General features: G+C 43.7%; 1 protein-coding gene across 1 annotated transcript in view; it reads left to right on the plus strand.

The window, feature by feature from the left end:
* The first annotated feature begins 454 nt into the window (after nt 1-454).
* The window catches only part of TNFSF4 (TNF superfamily member 4), a 33,514-nt gene continuing 20,708 nt past the window's right edge, over nt 455-13,260 (plus strand). The window contains exons 1-2 of the mRNA XM_066626557.1: nt 455-490; nt 1,714-1,801. The gene's annotated coding sequence lies outside the window, so the exon portion shown is untranslated. The remainder of the gene's footprint in view (nt 491-1,713; nt 1,802-13,260) is intronic.

The raw sequence follows: 13,260 nt of genomic DNA on the forward strand, positions 1-13,260 counted from the left end.
GCCCCAAACCTAGTACTCAGCTGCATGTGAAAGGCCTGTGCCTCTTTGACATGCATGTGGATTCTGCTTTTTAATGTTTAGAAACTTAAAAAAAAACACAACCACAGTTGTGTCATATAATAAGACCTGAGTTAGAAAGTCTTCCTGTCCTTGCTGTTACTTTTTGATTCTGGGTGGACAAGCTGCTGCCCAATCAGTTATATGAAAATCTAATTTCTCCATTTCTGTGGTCCACTCTTATGTCTACCCTTGGGGTAGAAGAAGAAAAAGCATTACCAAAACTGGAAATTCAAGTTGTGTGCTACTCTGGTTTCTAAATATGAAACTGTCTCTATGTCTGAACTTCCTGTAAAAATTGAAACTGATTTGAACCCATGAGTCTCTATGGGCTCAAAATGGTGGTTGTCACGGAGGTGGGATTCCCTTCCCCCCTCCCCCATGAGTGGATGGGAATGTGGGAAGAAGGATGCTGGGGATACCATGCTTTGATGTAAGATCTGTTGCCTTGAAGTGTAAATGTCTGTTCTGGGAGACCCACATTGTGGAGAAGTCTGAATTTGTTTGAAGGAATGGAAGTAAATGTAAGAAGTCAGAGAACTGCCCAGCTAGAGGAATAAAACAGATAAAGCTTTATTTATTGGAGAGACTACCTACTACTGTACAATCGCTTGTCCCCTCCAATCATTGAAGAAGGCCCTCTTGCATGTGCCATCCTGTAAGGAAGTGGGAGGGACAGCAGCAAGAAACAGGGCCTTCTCAGTAGTGGCACCAACCTTATGGAACTCCCTCCCTCTTAATCTACGAACCTCTCTCCTTAGAGGCTTTCCAGTGGGGCCAGAAGACCTTTCTTTTCAGACAAGCCTTCTGAGTTGTCAGCCTTTTAACAAGAACATCTGGATTTTATAGGTTCTGCCTTTTCTTATAAGGTGCCTGCTGTTGTTTTGCTCTTGTTTCATTGTAATTGTTTTTAGGTTGTTTTTAAATGTTTTATGAGTTTCTAAAGGTATTTTGTAATTGTTTGACTTGTGATTTTATGACTTCTTGTATTTTCTGTTTTTTATGCTTTTGTAAGCTGCTCTGTGTCCCCATATTGGGAGGAAAGTGTGATAAAAATACAGTAAATAAATAAAGCGGATGCCAAGAGTGGAGAATTACTGTTGTGAACTAAAAGGGAGTAACCCTCCAGGTGACCCTGTTATCTGATGAGCATGGAGGTGGCCAGGAAAGCCTCCAGGTGCTGTCAATTTGGAGTTATGCCAGATATCTAATAATTAAGAGGTTATGTGACATGGTCCCTGAGGGGGAGATCATGACTCGACAGATACTAGGATTATTTGATTGAACTGGACAAAAGGGGTATTTGCTATATAAATGGAAGAGATCAGTCCATTAGGTATAGTTTGCCTGGAATGCTGCTTGAACATTGACACCACACAGCATGTCTTTGAGAATCTAATCATGTAGTAAGTAGCTAGTTTGTTGCGTTTTGCTGTCTGTAAAACATATTTATCTCACCACTTTGAAATTCTCCTTTTAGAGCCCCAGTTTGTGGGATTCCTCTTACTAACATTGAAAAGCTATGAATTTTTAAGTAAATTGCTGGAGTGCATGCTTCCTGGTTGACCAGAGGGAAATTGGACTGCCCCAAGGAACCCTTGGAAGGTTTGGGTAAATTCCTTGACACCCACTGATCTGCCCTCTTTCTGTCTACAGCCGGAGCCTTATAGGTGGAGAAGTACAGGCAAGAAGGAGGCAGGCTGGGGAGTGCTCAGCACCTTGCAGAGCGGATGAAGCTGTGAAGGTAGGGTTTGCGTGTGTAAGCCTGGAGAACAGTTCAGGGGCCAAATCCTCTCCAACTTTCCAGCCCTGGTGTAGCTGTGCCAATGGGATGAGCACCGCATCCTGTGGGGGGAGGGTAATTATGGAGGCCTCCACAAGGTAAGGGAATGTTTGTTCCCTTGACTCAGGGCTGCATTACAGCTGCACTGGCACTTCAGAGTTGGATAATTGACTTCCCTGTTACCCTGGATACCTTTTGTCTGCCGCCCCCCCCCCACAGCATTACAGTGGTGTTCCGTCACTTGACGTCTCTTTAGAAGTCCTATAAATAGTTTGTACTGGGAGTGGAAAATCCATTTGCATGAGACAAGAGGTGCCAATAATAACTGTAGTGAAGTGCCCTCTAATTTTTTGTATGCCTGTGACACTATCCTTCTAATCTGTTATAACATGTATTGGACAGTAAGAGCCCGATCCTGAACTCTCCGTGCCGGCCCTCCTCAAGTCTGTGCTGGCTATTTTGCTTGTGCAGAGTTAGTCCCTGTAAGGTACACCATAAGGCATCCCTGTGACAGCGCTGGCACCAGATCATTGCCAGTCCATGTTGAGCTCAGTGCCAGCTGGGGGCCTGCCACATGCCGCCCAGAGCAAAGGGAGAGCTTCAGGTGGCAGAGAGGTCTGTTGGGGTGGTGGGAGGTGTTGAGGGGCAGAGGGAGGGTGGGAAGGAACTGGGGCGGGAAGGGAGTGGGTTCAGTGAAACTCTGCTTCACCATACCCTGAACCCCATGATGGGCCTTATGGCCTGACATGGCGACTCTCAACTCTGCATCAGTAAAATAGCCAGTGCAGACTTGTGTAGCCCATTACGGGGTCTACACCCTTATGAATGATCCCTTCCCCCAAGGAGACTCGAGCAGCTGCCCATTTTGGCGCTGCTGCTCCTCTGGGTGATGGGCAGCTTGGAATTGGGCTGCCTGTTGTATACTGATTATCATATTTTCAACTCTCTATTTATTTAAAATTTTAACACTTTTAAGGGTGCAATCCTAATGTTGGGTAAACGTGCCGTAAAGCACGTTTGCACCTCCTTGGGAGTTGGCTGGGCCAGTGCAGGAACATGTGCCGGCTTGCGGAGGCTTTGTCCAGCCTCTGCACCAACTTGGGGAGGGAGGGTTGCGTTGACCAAGGGAGGGCGAGTGGAGGGTGGTCCCGGGGGGCAGGCGGGCGGGGAGGAGAAATAGGGCTGGGATCCAGCTGTTAAGCTGGATTCCAACCCTGTTCCCTGAGCAGCGCAGAGCGGCTTGAAGATACTCTGTTCTCCTTGGACTTGTGTCACCTCCTGAGATGGCGCAAGTCCGAGGAGACCCATTGGGGTGATGGTGGCTTACCTGGGGGGTAAGGGGAAGAGTTTCCCCTTGCCTCCGGCTGAGCCACTTCTGGCCCGATCTTGTGCTGTACAGTGCAGGCCTCCTGGTCTGCCTGTTCCAGGGCAAGATAGGATTGCGCTGTAACTTATTTAAAATAAATAAAATAAAATTAAGGGAGTTTAAAATGTAATAATTCAGAAGAACATGCCTGTTCACAAATAACAATTACTGTAATACACAGTTAATATATGGCAAATAACCTCCACACAAAAGGGTTGTGCCAGTATACCACTACATGCCTAAATGCTGCTTCAGGTTCACTGCAATGGCAACAGTTAGATTCTTTGACGTGCCTCTTTTTACTATGTATAGTTGCGATCCAATAGACTCAAAAATTGCTGAATCAGTCACAGTTTTAAGATCCACTGATGTTGTAATCATAGTGGCTAGAACGGTTTTTCACTGGCTATGTAAAATAGGACATTATATTCCAAGTCTCTCTATGAATATTGTATTTAAGTGACATTAGATACTTGATTCAATGTTGTAGGCTTCTTTTTCTCAATTGATTCAATAGGTATTTCTAGAATTAGAGTTGACTGAGAAGGTGATAATGCTGTTGGCCAAAATTCAGTTGTTAACAAGTGTTATAGTTGCAAATATTCCTGTTATTGGGAATATTTGAGTAGATCATATTTATACTGGATAGATCATATTTAGCCTTCAGCCATATTTACCCTTATTAGTTTCTCTCCAGTAAAAGAGAGAAACTCCTGTTCTTGACCAACTAATTGGTCCAGAGGAAAAATCACTTTGTTCTCAAACACTTTAGCAAGGGACCCACTTTTGAGAATGACAGTCTGTCTAGGATCCACCGCAAGTGATGTCATCAACTTGGAAGTGATGTCATGGCCAGAAGTGATATCATCAAACAGGAAGTGCCCCCATTGTGATGCCAGAGCCAGAAGTGATGTCATCAAGCAGGAAGTGACATCTCCCTTTAATACTGTCATCTGTTAATTAATGTTGTCATCTGCGGATGGTTCGTTCATGATCTCTGTCTTGTCCTCACTCTCTTCTTGCCAGTCTACAATTCTTCCTTTACAGAATTTCTCCTTCCCTCTTCCTATAACAGCTTTCCTGGGCTATAAAGGGTTGCGCTTCAGGCACCTAACATGGAGGTGCACTTCAGGATCACATTCACATGCTGAAACATCAGTCAACATGAATGAAAGCTTGGGATTTGACTGAGTAAACCCCTGTCTTTGTAGGTGTACAGTGTGGAGTATAAAAAATCTGAACCAATTTATTATTATTTAAAACCAGTATATCTCAGATTTTGGTACTATAAATCAGCTGACAGGGCAATCTTTCACTAAGAAATGTGTATTTCTGGGGGAACAAAATTACTACCTCTTGTGCATTCATACAAGTTCACATATAATTACAAGTTTTAAATGTTTGGGACGTGTGTTTCTAAATAGCTGCCCTAAACACTTTCCGGTGGAAATGAAACTTGTAAACACCTACACCCAGAAAGGCAGAACTCATAGAATAAATCTCACCTACTTTCCAGGAAAGTTGCCATGTTAGTTTGTTGCAGCAGAAAATCATGCTTGAGCCACAAGGGGGCATCTTTGGAACTTCTGGGAGAGTTGCAGAGTATCCCAAAGTTAGGGAAAAATATTTCATTGTGGGCTAGCAATGAACAGAAGGTTTCTTTTCTAGTTGGCTCATTTATGTTAATGAATGAAAATATATTATAGTATTCTGTTATCTGCCCTGAATGTTGGCAGGGCAGGTTATAATAGACGACATAGAAATATACACACATACGGAAAGAACTTCAGTGTGTGGGTGTTGGTAAGGACATAAGAACAGCTCCATTGGATCAGGCCATAGGCCCATCTAATCCAGCTTCCTATATCTCACAGCAGCCCACCAAATGCCCCAGGGAGCATACCAGATAACAAGAGACCTGCATCCTGGTGCCCTCCCTTGCATCTGGCATTCTGACATAGCCCATTTCTAAAATCAAGAGGTTGCACATACACATCATGGCTTGTAACCCATAATGGATTTTTTCTCCATGGCTTGTAACCCGTAATGGATTTTTCCTCCAGAAATTTGTCCAATCCCCTTTTAAAGGCATCTAGGCCAGATGCCACCCCCACATCCTGTGGCAATGAGTTCCACAGACCAGCCACACACTGAGTAAAGAAATATTTTCTTTTGTCTGTCCTAACTCTCCCAATACTCAACAATCAAGCAGGATGCCCCTGGTTCTGCTGTTATGTGAGAGTGTAAAGAGCATCTCTCTATCTACTCTATACTTCCCATTTATAATTGTGTATATATCAATCATGTCCCCCCTCAGGCGCCTCTTTTCTAGGCTGAAGAGGCCCAAACGCCTTTCCTCATAAGGAAGGTGCCCCAGCCCAGGAATCATCTTAGTCACTCTCTTTTGCACCTTTTCCATTTTCACTATGTCCTTTTTCAGATGTGGCGACCAGAACTGGATGCAGTACTCCAGGGGTGGCCTTACCATCAATTTGTATAATGGCATTATAATATTAGCCGTTTTGGTCTCAATACCTTTTCTAATGATCCTAAGCATAGAATTGGCCTTCTTCACTGCCGCTGCACCTTGGGTCAACACTTTCATTGACCTGTCCACGACCACCCCAAGATCTCTCTCTCCTGATCTGTCACAGACAGCTCAGAACCCATTAGCCCAGTGGTTCTCACACATTTAGAACAGGACCCACTTTTTTAGAATGAGAATATGTCAGGACCCACCAGAAGTGATGTCATGACTGGAAGTGACATCATCAAGCAGGAGCATTTTTAACAATCCGAGGCTGCCATCCTACCCACACTTACCCAGGAGTAAGTCCCATTTACTATCATTATTAAAAGAATATACATAGTAGCTTGTTCAAAGTACAGTTGTAACATTTTCCCAAATGCAATCACACACCATGGCAGCATAAAGTCTAATATATTAAAAATAAAATATTGAAATGAATGGGGACTCACCTGAAACCCACATAGTGGGTTCTGATCCACAGTTTGAGAAACACTGCATTAGCTTATATGTGAAGTTTTGATTTTTTGCCCAAAGTGCATTACTTTACACTTACATTGAAACGCACCTGCCATCTTGCTGCCCATTCTGCCAGTTTGGAGAGATTCTTATGGAGATCCTCACAATCACTTCTGGTCTTCACTCAGAAAAGTTTGGTGTCATCTGCAAACTTTGCCACCTCACTGTTCAACCCTGTCTCTAGGTCATTTTTGAAGAGGTTGAAGAGCACCGGTCCCAGGACAGATCCTTGGGGCACACCGCTTTTCACCTCTCTCCATTGTGAAAAATGCCCATTGACACCCACTCTCTGTTTCCTAGTTGTCAACCATGGTGATGGTTCAGGACTTAGACCTGGAAGACCCAGTTCAAATCCCTGCTCAGCCATAAAGCTTCCTGGGTGACCTTGAGCCAGTCACTTTCTCTCAGCCTTACCTACCTCACAGGGTTGTTGTGAGAACAAAAGGAGGGGAGGAACCATGTACATAGCCCTGAGCTCCTTGGAGGAAGGGTGGTATAAAAATGTGAGAAATAAATACCATCAGCCCCTTAGCTGGGCTAACAACTACTTCCCCATGAGTTAATTCAGAATTGCATATATTCCACAGTCTAAAATATTGTCCCTTCTCGCACTCGCCAATTTAACAAACCAGTCGGTTACCAACTAACCAACCTTACACACCTGTGAACAATCCTATACAGATGCAATTACCTAATTGGGTAAGAGGCACTTTTTTCAAGTGGGTGCTCCTCTTTTATTGAGCAGGGGGAGAGTAACTGGCCCACCTCACCCCAGCAGTGTCTTTTCTAGTGGCTGTCTGCTGGTGTTCTTTTGCATCTTTTTAGATTGTGAGCCCTTTTGGGACAGGGAGCCTTTAGTTATTTGATTTTTCTCTGTAAACCGCTTTGTAAACTTTTAGTTGAAAAGTGGTATATAAATACTGTTAATAATAATGCAGTGGATTTTTGGAGAGAAAAGGCATTGAGGGGACAGCTCACAATGCTCACTAACTCACTCACAGGCCACACCCTGGACTTCTGTGCATTGCTGCTTGTCTACGGAGCAGTGCCAAATGAGCAAGGATAGGCAATGTACCATACAGGAATAAGTGTCCTTGGTAAAAGTGTTGAGGTCTGTGACTCTGCAAGTGGGAGAGTTGTGCTCTTTTTTCCCCTGGCCATTTCCTCCTCTTTCTCCTCCATTTCCCCAAAGTAGCCAGATGGGCAGGCAAGTGCAGTGCTTTTGCTGTGTCTCCTGGTTGTCCTAGCCCAGTTGCATGGCACCTGCTGAAGGAAAAATCCCTTCTCCTTTGAAACAGGCATGAGCTGCAGGGAGGTTGTCTTCTTGGGCAGGATTAGTACATTTACCAGTCCTTGCAGGTTATTTGGCTTGCAGGAACATCTGTCCTCACTTCCTATTTCCTTTTCAACTCCATTCAGTTCTGCCTTCCAGTGCTCCCCACCCCCATTTCTTCATTTCTCCCATTTCCCTCTGTGTTGCCTCACCTTGTTTCTCTTCCCACTGCCCCACTCTCTGCTCTCACCCTTTTTAATCTCCCACCCAAGCTGGATGTTGGTGGACATCCACTTTCTAGCAAGACTGTTGCTGCCACCACCACCCATTCAACCCAAAGTGGTGTGGGAAAAGCCATTTAGCCCTGTCAGCCTCCAAACAAGTTTTAAAGTTTCCAAGCATTCTGATTATTTACCATTTTGCAAAGTGCCTTGAGTAGTTTAGTTGATAGGGGGAACAGGCAAAATTTTCCATTAGATTTTTCCAGGATGTACTGTGTTTTTTTTTTTTTTAAAGAAAAATGTAAACATGTCACTCAGGAAGGAACTGGATGATTCAGTCTAAGGGACATGGAATTTTGCTGTAATGGTTGATATACAAAATCATGTAAGATCATGTTGGAATCTGGTAAAAAAAAGTTTTCTTGGAACTTCTAATGGCTAAAATGTATAGCCTGTTTTTCTCCTCTGATTTGCCCCATAAAGAAGAAAAAGTAGGGGGGGGGAAGGGAGGAAGAATAAAGCATAGAAGCAGACCAGATTAATATATTTGTACTGCTTTTTCTCCTAGTGTTGTAAGCCACTTTGGATGGTCTTTTTTTTTTTTTTAAATAAAGAAATAACTACATGTAAAATAATCCTGGGGGGGGGGGTGGAGATGGCAACATACTCTGCCAATATTCCCAAGCCAGGAAACCTGACACAGGGCTCCTCAGTTCTTTGCCCAATCAAAGGCAGGCTCAGATCCAAGTAGACCCATTAGAGCTGTAAGTCGACACAAGGTAAGGGAACGTTTGTTTCCTTACCCCAAGGAGATCTGTGGCTGCTACCTTAGCCTCATTTTGGCACTGCTGTGCCTCGGGTGCTAGGAAAGCATAGGATTGGGCCTTTGGTCTCATTGAACTCCAGGGGGCTTTCCTCATTCTATACATATATATTATTGCACTGTAAGTCTGGTAATTTTGTTGCGAGTCCATCATGCAGGAAGGAGGTGATTATCCCTGCAAATGATTGATCTGCCCTTGGTAGACAGGTGCTGAATGCCTGCAGGATGCCTGCAGGCCCAGGAGGCAGGGCCAGTGAACATACCAGTGCAGAGGCGATGGCTGGCTGGTGCATTTGCTCCTCTCATTAGCTGCTTGTGCACAGTAGAGCTAATGCTTGCATTGGACTAATTTGACATTCAAATGTCTATTTGTGCCTGGGTGAAGAAGTGAGGAAAAAAGTACCCAATACACATACACTCCCTCTGTGTGTGTGTGTGTAGTGGAAGAATGGTGGAGGATCCATGCCTGTGGCAGTTGTGCATGCTTGTGAAAATGAATGGCTATACCGTGTGAAAGAGAGAATTAAAGGATTTTGGATGAGTGTAGAACCCATCATTTTCCTGTACATTTTCTTGTCCTATTGGTACTAGTATCTAGTCTCTGTGATTGGAAGTTTTTGTGTGGCCAGACATTCATGTTCACTTCATTTGTTTCAGGTTGTGGCAGAAAAAGCTAAATCTCTGAAATATGCCTTTAATTCAAGGGGAATTTTGCAAGAAAGTGGTCCAAACAGAAGAAGTTCCTATAATCCATTATCCATTATTGTGAGTCAATGTATTGGGGATCAGTGTGCTTGCACTTGAACTGCCATTAGTCATAAGTGTATTGGAATAACTCAAATATCAGCTGTCACAAGCTACCCAGAGAGAGAGAGAGAGAGAGAGAGAGGGAAATTTCAGATTAGTCACAAAGAAGTCCCCCACCTCTGTGTACATATAAAGTTTAAAGTGCTCTCCTAATGGCACTTAATAACTGTTCCTGGGGCTTCACAGCTCTTTGAGTTCAGTGGTTACCCTTAGATTTAGGGTATTTTTCTTTTCTTTTGTATATTTTTATTAGAAGGCAATTACATGGAGGAGGAATTGGAGATGAAGGCCAGGGGACAGACAGAAGCTCTTGCAGAGAATAAGGACAGAAAACAAACCAGACGCTTCTCTTTGCAGTTTGGGTCCATGATTGCACAATGGATAGTGTTGTTCGTTTGCCTGATCTTCATTGGCTTGTGCTACCATAGGGTAAGTCTGCACCAGAAGCCTCACAATGCTGTGTCTCATGGTGGATTCACATAGGCTTTTCCATGCAGAAATCCATGGATTTTTGTATACTTGATGCTCTGCTGATATCATAGACTTACCAATATTATGCGACTGTACAGCAGCCTCCTGGTGTGGAATCAGTAAGCCTGCCAGAAATTACTACTTCATCTATGTGCATCTGTAGGTATCTTGGAGAAAACCAGCCATACAACAAAAATTGTGGATGTCTATGGGGTAAAAGGTATGTGCAAATCTGTCCTTGGGGAAATGTTGATGCATATGACAGGCTTTTGAGATTATGCTCTGACATACAAGCTTCAGGAAAAGTTACTGCACAGTTTTCCTGCCTATTATCACGATGGTTCCCAACAAACTCAGGGCAGGTGTACTTAATTGTTTTACTTCTTTAAAGGACAACCCTTGCAGACATTTTCACATAGCTGTTGTTAGTTGCTTGAATGTGTTAAGTGTTACACATAAGGGACATGTAATGAACATTTTATATTCATTGTTGGAACATCTACTGGTAAATGTAAATAATACCTAATGCCTTTGGATAATGATGAATTTCCCCCCAATTTCTATTATGTTTTGGCAAATGTCCAAAACAAATGTTGTGATGCAATCTTTTCACAGAACTGTTAATCTCAGGGTAAATCACCTTGAGCCTTTGGCTAATAATAATAATTTATCCTAATTTCTGTCCTTTACTAGAAAATGTTACATACTCGCCAGTAAATCATAAGTGACCAAGTGATGTCAGCCAAAGGGCACAATCCTAACTAGGTCTACTCAGAAGTAAATTCTATTGTGTTCAATAGGACTTACTCCCAGGAAAGTGAGGTTAGGATTGCAGCCAAAGACTCGCCTTAATTTCCAAAATGTCGTGGCAAATGTCATCGTTATTTACCAGGAGAAGTTGGTAAATTTTTTATTCCCATTTTTACTGTCAAGATCTTGCAAGGGAGATCCTCTGAAGCAGGCTTTTCTGCTGGTGTGGGACTCATGTGCACAACAGGACTCTGCACTGCAATACTATACATGTGAATCCCATCACTGGAAATACACAAACAAAAAAGGGGAAAGGAGTTGGGTGGGGGGATCCACACCCTTACCTCTTTTGAGCAGTTGATATTGTTAGCCCTCTAGTGACAGTTAAACCCCTTAAAAGAGCTACCTTTTTCAGAATTTCAGCATCATGTTTGGATGGAAAAGGAGACTGAATAATTTAGGATTTATTTTACTATTCTTTATTATTTAATAATATGTGCTAATCATGGAAAACTTCAGAGAGTTACAAACAGGAGACAAAACAGAACCTCAGCATATTGATACCCTTCAAGAGGCCAGTTTGCCCTACCATACTGAGTATTGGTTACAATCACATCCAGATTGTACAAGGAGACAATTCTAAACACACTTACATGGAAATAAGTTCCACTGAACAAAATGGGACTTACTTCTGAGTAAATATGTATAGGATTGTGCTGTCACTCATTCTATGCAATATAAAATCCATAGTTTTGTGATAATCTGGATGATACCAAGGAAGTTTAGGATGGTATGTAGTGTAGATGAATCACCTCCAGTTCCATTACTTGTATCTATGCCATTCAGTTCCACCAGAAGCCACTGTGATTCATTTGCAATGATGATTGTTTGTGGCACAGTAACATACAAGCAGCCTTTTGTCCTGGTCTACTTTTGACTCAGACACTTTTGATCAGCCATTTTGGGGGTCTTTAGAACAGCTTGTTTTACGGCTGCAAACTTGCCTTGCTTGTTTCAAAATGGTGGCTAGAGCTAAAAGAGTGCATGCAGAAACTAGAGTTCTGAATAAGGGCAGGCAGAAGGCAGATATGCTGGTAGATCTCCTGGTGACTTGTAGCAGATTGCCAAGTGTCTCTGATTCCCAAGATGTTTAACAATAAGGGAAAAAAGCTGATTAAACTGGTGAAATTAAGGACGTTGAGAAGAAATCAGGAGTAAATTTTTGTGTGTGTGAAAGGTCTGTCAGCTCAGTTCTGGTACAGGGAGGAAAGTGTTCTTGGCTGTGGCAGCCTGAACACAAGAAAAGCCCTGCTGGGTCAGGCTGGAGACCCATCTAGTCCAGCATCCTCTTTCCGACAACCTCCTGATTTTAGAAATGGGTTATGTCAGAATGCCAGATGCAAGGGAGGGCACCAGGATGAGGTCTCTTGTTATCTGTTGTGCTCCCTGGGGCATTTGGTGGGCCGCTGTGAGATACAGGAAGCTGGACTAGATTGGCCTATGGCCTGATCCAGCAGGGCTTTTCTTATGTTCTTATGACAGTGGCCCACCAGTTGCCTCTGGGAAGCCCACATGAAGGCAAGAAATGCATACTGTGTCTTACCATTACTCCCCCCTGGCAACTGTTATTCAGAGGCATTCTGCTGCTTAACCTGGAGGTGGCACAGAGTCATCATGACTAATAGCCATTGATAGACCTCTCCTCCATTAATTTGTCCAATTGCTTGTCAAAGCCACCCAAGTTGTTGGCTATCTTGTGGCACCAAATCCTGCTCTATGCTCTAAGTGTCTTGAAAGTGTTCTAGCCCTCTGACTATTTTGGTTTGCCCTCTTTTTGAGGTGGACTGACCAGAATTGCACACAATATTCTAAATATGCTTGCACCATAGATTTGTATAGGGGCAGTATGATAATCTCAGTCTTTTTCCTAATGACCCTTAGCATGAAATTTACTTTCTTCACAGCTCCCACACAATGGGCTATCATTTTCATTGAGCTGTCCACTACATTGAGCTAACCACCACACTTCCCTGATTTGTCAGTGACATCACAAACCCCATCAATGTAAAAATTATGTGGGATTTTTCACCCCTTCACTTGATACTTACTCTGAACCACATTTGCTATTTACAGCCTGATCATATCAGACTACCATCTGTGCTCTTGTCTTACGGCTGGCTCCTGGTGTTGTGAAAAGTGCCATAAGTCACTCTGGTGCCAGCGGTAAGGCCACAGTGTCCATGCAGAGGCCAGCGCCAGTTGGCGCTGGGCCTCAGAGCCGAGAAGATATGTCAGGGGAGCTCTGGGCAGTGAGTATCACCCCCACTTGCTGGTGAGGTTTTTTAGGGTGGGGAGAAGGCATGGGAAGGTGGAACTGGCTGGAGGGAGGGTGGGCAGGTTGGAGGAAACATCGGGCCCAGGAGAGGGAGGAGATGGCAGCAGAGGCTGCTGCCAAGTCATAAACCCCCTTCTGAGCTGCGGAGACTGACATGCGTCTTCATTCTGCAACCGCTCAATAACAGGTGCAGATCCGAGTAGATCCATCAGGGATGTCTGGGCTCAACACAGTAAGGGAACCGAGTTTTCCTTCCTCTTAGGAGACCTTGGGCAGCTTCCCTGGATACAATTGTGGCCCCACAGGATACAGTTGTGGCCATTTTGGT

Source organism: Tiliqua scincoides, chromosome 4 (genome assembly GCF_035046505.1).
Source record: "Tiliqua scincoides isolate rTilSci1 chromosome 4, rTilSci1.hap2, whole genome shotgun sequence".
Lineage (NCBI taxonomy): Eukaryota > Metazoa > Chordata > Lepidosauria > Squamata > Scincidae > Tiliqua > Tiliqua scincoides.